General features: G+C 52.0%; 1 pseudogene; it reads left to right on the top strand.

Annotated features, from left to right (window-relative positions):
- The first annotated feature begins 1,686 nt into the window (after positions 1–1,686).
- LOC125939914 (putative uncharacterized protein DDB_G0271606) overlaps positions 1,687–4,773 on the top strand; it is a 5,869-nt pseudogene continuing 2,782 nt past the window's right edge.

Here is a 4,773-nt window from a genome sequence, read left to right as displayed (position 1 = left end):
TATATATATATATATATATATATATATATATATATATATATATATATATATATATATATATATATATATATATATATTGACTCGTGCGCCAGCCGTCCCCTGCGCCCGTCTATGTGTTTAGGGCTACGTACGAAAGGTAGCAGCAGCGAAGTGGCCAACACGTGCTCACAAGGTACGTGCGATCGGAGCAAGGTGTTATCAGCGTGGGGCACGAGGAAAAAGAAGAAGACGGTTGGAACTCTTGCAAGAAGACCGTGTATGTTGGAACGAGACTCTCGCTTAACTGTTTGTCGGGCACAAGCTCACCCAACGTAAATTAATTAAAGTAACTGCAGTGAACTGTATATTGCAATTCTGGTGGAGTTGCTGGGTATGATTTCAAGCCCTTCTCGAGTCAGAGGAAGCAGCCCGGACCCTCGCCGACTCACACCCACCGAACTGACTCCTGTTCATCAACGCAGCAGGCTAATGACTAATCGACTAGCGGTAATCGACTAGCGGGATACACGTGTTTCCTTTTCAACGAGCTCCGCTGTCGCAACATTTGACACACAACAAAAATTCGATGCACTCTACATTGCTGACGACGACGTGATGGTTCCACCTTGATCCAGCGTACTTGCTGCAGTAAGGAGCAACACGTTCAGTCACTACGAAGGGATTGCAGACATCAACACCAGACTCTTACTCGAAAGAAGGATCTGCATGGCAAGAGGCCTTGTTCAGATGCGTGGCGAATATGCCAAAGCTTTCCTCACCAATTTTCGAAATGAGGTGGAACATGTCGCGAAGGGAACCGTTATTGCAAGCCTTAACTTCGTAACTTCGTCCGTAACTTCGTCCGTAACTTCGTCCGTAACTTCGTCCGTAACTTCGTCGAAGTTACGGACCTAAGAATTTCTGAGATTGCACTATGGAATTCCCAAGATGTGGATTCTGTCCTTGCATCAAACGACACCGAACCAGGTCTATTGCCCGGACAGAAGGAGCAAATCGAGAACCTCGTAAGAGAATTCGCCGAATGCTTTTCAACTTCATCCAAGGTCCGACGTACATCTATCGCCAAACACAGAATAATTTTCGATGAATTAGTGAGACCTATTAGCCAGCATCCCTACCGAATGTCGCCAAAAGAGAGAGAAGGCATCGGAAGTCAAGGAAATGACGTAATTCAGCCGTCGGAAAGTCCGTAGGCGTCGCCTGTGATACTTGTAAAGAAAAATGTCGCAGTTTCACCCGAAAGGCGAAGCATCAATTGCAATTGCAAATTAGTAGAGAGCTATACGGAGTAAGGATAGTAGTTTTATCAGCTGTATAAACTTGGACATGCTGCTGCTGGAGACCTGCTGCTATTGGAGACCTGCTGCTATTGAAGCCAGCAGGTCTCCTACAACCCATACAGCCACCGGAAATTCCATTCGCAAAAGTGGGAATGGTTTTATTTGGCGGTTTTTTTTATTTACAGCAGCAGCAGCAGCAGCCAGCAGCAGCAGCAGCAGCCAGCAGCAGCAGCAGCAGCAGCAGCCAGCAGCAGCATCCAGCAGCAGGCAGCAGCATCGCAGCCAGCAGCAGCGCAGCAGCAGCAGCAGCCAGCTAGCAGCAGCAGCAGCAGCCAGCAGCAGCAGCAGCCAGCAGCAGCAGCAGCAGCAGCAGCAGCAGCAGCAGCAGCAGCAGCAGCAGCAGCAGCAGCAGCAGCAGCAGCAGCAGCAGCAGCAGCAGCAGCAGCAGCAGCAGCAGCAGCAGCAGCAGCAGCAGCAGCAGCAGCAGCAGCAGCAGCAGCAGCAGCAGCAGCAGCAGGCAGCAGCAGCAGCAGCAGCAGCAGCAGCAGCAGCAGCAGCAGCAGCAGCAGCAGCAGCAGCAGCAGCAGCAGCAGCAGCAGCAGCAGCAGCAGCAGCAGCAGCAGCAGCAGCAGCAGCAGCAGCAGCAGCAGCAGCAGCAGCAGCAGCAGCAGCAGCAGCAGCAGCAGCAGCAGCAGCAGCAGCAGCAGCAGCAGCAGCAGCAGCAGCAGCAGCAGCAGCAGCAGCAGCAGCAGCAGCAGCAGCAGCAGCAGCAGCAGCAGCAGCAGCAGCAGCAGCAGCAGCAGCAGCAGCAGCAGCAGCAGCAGCAGCAGCAGCAGCAGCAGCAGCAGCAGCAGCAGCAGCAGCAGCAGCAGCAGCAGCAGCAGCAGCACAGCAGCAGCAGCAGCAGCAGCAGCAGCAGCAGCAGCAGCAGCAGCAGCAGCAGCAGCAGCAGCAGCAGCAGCAGCAGCAGCAGCAGCAGCAGCAGCAGCAGCACGCAGCAGCAGCAGCAGCAGCAGCAGCAGCAGCAGCAGCAGCAGCAGCAGCAGCAGCAGCAGCAGCAGCAGCAGCAGCAGCAGCAGCAGCAGCAGCAGCAGCAGCAGCAGCAGCAGCAGCAGCAGCAGCAGCAGCAGCAGCAGCAGCAGCAGCAGCAGCAGCAGCAGCAGCAGCAGCAGCAGCAGCAGCAGCAGCAGCAGCAGCAGCAGCAGCAGCAGCAGCAGCAGCAGCAGCAGCAGCAGCAGCAGCAGCAGCAGCAGCAGCAGCAGCGCAGCAGCAGCAGCAGCAGCAGCAGCAGCGCAGCAGCAGCAGCAGCAGCAAGCAGCAGCAGCAGCAGCAGCAGCAGCAGCAGCAGCAGCAGCAGCAGCAGCAGCAAGCAGCAGCAGCCAGCAGCAGCAGCAGCAGCAGCAGCAGCAGCAGCAGCAGCAGCAGCAGCAGCAGCAGCAGCAGCAGCAGCAGCAGCAGCAGCAGCAGCAGCAGCAGCAGCAGCAGCAGCAGCAGCAGCAGCAGCAGCAGCAGCAGCAGCAGCAGCAGCAGCAGCAGCAGCAGCAAGCAGCAGCAGCAGCAGCAGCAGCAGCAGCAGCAGCAGCAGCAGCAGCAGCACTGCTAAGAAGCCAACAAACAATGACACTAAAGACAACACAAGAGAAATTGCTTGTACTTACTAATTGAATTAAAGAAACGATAAATTAATGGAAATGAAAATGGATGAAAAAACAACTGGCCGCAAGTGGGGAACAAACCCACGTAATTGCATTACACGTGCAATGCTCTTACCATTCAGCTACCGCAACGCCGTTTTACCATCCACTTTTTGGGGTATTTATGTCTTACAACTAGAAGTAACTCTGGGAGGGTTCGCCAGCGCCACCGCTCACAGACCTAGGCGGCGGATCAGGAACATCCTTTCTGCCGTAGGCGTCACGAGCACGTGATTTTTTTGGGTGATGGCAACTGGTCAATAAACCCACATATGCTACCTGAAGGCATCAATGTTGCCCGATTAGAGCCCTCGTGATGTAATGAACGAGAAGAAAGGGTACCGAGGGTCCCGATTTCTATTAAGCTTATCATAAGAAGTCAGTATGATTAATACAAATCACAGGTACCTCAGCCCGTACACTGTGCTTGAAGGAACATCTGCTGTAAACTATCACGTCACTCCTGTTAGCTCGGCTAGTCACCACCGTTGCCCCAGCACCGAAATAGTTCACGTGCATGCGGACGATATTACTATCTGGGTCTGTGATGGTAGCGACGGATCAGTAGAACAACGACTACAGACCGCAATAAATACAGTAGAGAAACACCTAATAGGAACCGGCCTCACGTGCTCTGCAGAAAAGTCAGAGCTTCTCTTATACCGCCGCACACTTAGGGGCAGGCCTCCCAAAGGATACGACAGAAACGAGGCTCATGAGGAAATCAAGCTACACACCAAGAACGGGCGGAATATCCCAATAGTCAGTCAGCTCAAGGTACTGGGTCTAATAATCGAGAACAAAGGTACAAACGAGGAAACCATAAGGAAGTTAGACACAAAGGCAATGAACACCATGAGATTAATCAAACGAATTACTGACAAGCAGCAGGGAATGAAGGAAGAAAGTGTCATACGGCTCATGCAATCATTTATAATCAGATCACATACATTGAAGCCTTCCACAATGGGTTTGCAGCTGAAAAGACCAAAGCCAACATCCTCATAAAAACGCGTACAAACTAGCACTAGGGATTCCTGTCAGTACGAGCACAGATCTCTTCCTAAAGTTAGGACTCCACAACACACTGGACGAACTCATAGAAGCGTAACAAACATCCCAGGTGGAACGACTAACCAAAACCAAAACAGGACGGCATATACTACGCAAGCTAGGAATGAATTAGCGCAATCAATACGGGGAAAAGAGGACGATAACGAGAGAAATTCGCGACAAACTCCTAGTAAACAATATACCCAAGAACATGCATGCAGTTTACAACCAGGGCAGACGCACGAGTAGAGCCGGGAAAATGATCCGAAGTTATGGCTCAGACGACAGAGCAGCCTTCGTAGACGCGGCTGAATACCCACGCAGAAATAGCTACGTGGCAGTAGTCGTAGATCACACCCAAAAGCCCCTTACAAGCTTATCAGTTAATACCAAACATTCCGAGACAGCAGAGGAGGTAGCCATTGCACTAGCATAGGTCTTCAGAAATTCTCAATACATAATTAGCGATTCTCAGGCGGCCATAAGAAACTATGCTAAGGGTAGGATTTCTCTTGAGGCGTGGCACATCATCATAGACAACAAAGCAAAATTCTCTAACGCAGAGAAGAACGGCAGGCAATTGGTCTGGTTCCCAGCGCATACGACTCCAGGCATTCACGAAATCAACCCCAACGAGGTAGCACACCGCGAAGCTCGAGGTCTTACTCGCGGAGCTGAGCAAGGAGTGACTTCCATTGGTCAGGGGAACGCGGAGGAGGAGATCTGGAGAGAAAAAGACAGATAAC

Source organism: Dermacentor silvarum, chromosome 9 (assembly GCF_013339745.2).
Source record: "Dermacentor silvarum isolate Dsil-2018 chromosome 9, BIME_Dsil_1.4, whole genome shotgun sequence".
Lineage (NCBI taxonomy): Eukaryota > Metazoa > Arthropoda > Arachnida > Ixodida > Ixodidae > Dermacentor > Dermacentor silvarum.
The sequence above is the reverse complement of the archived record's forward strand: the minus strand, read 5'-3'. Positions and strand labels throughout refer to the sequence as shown.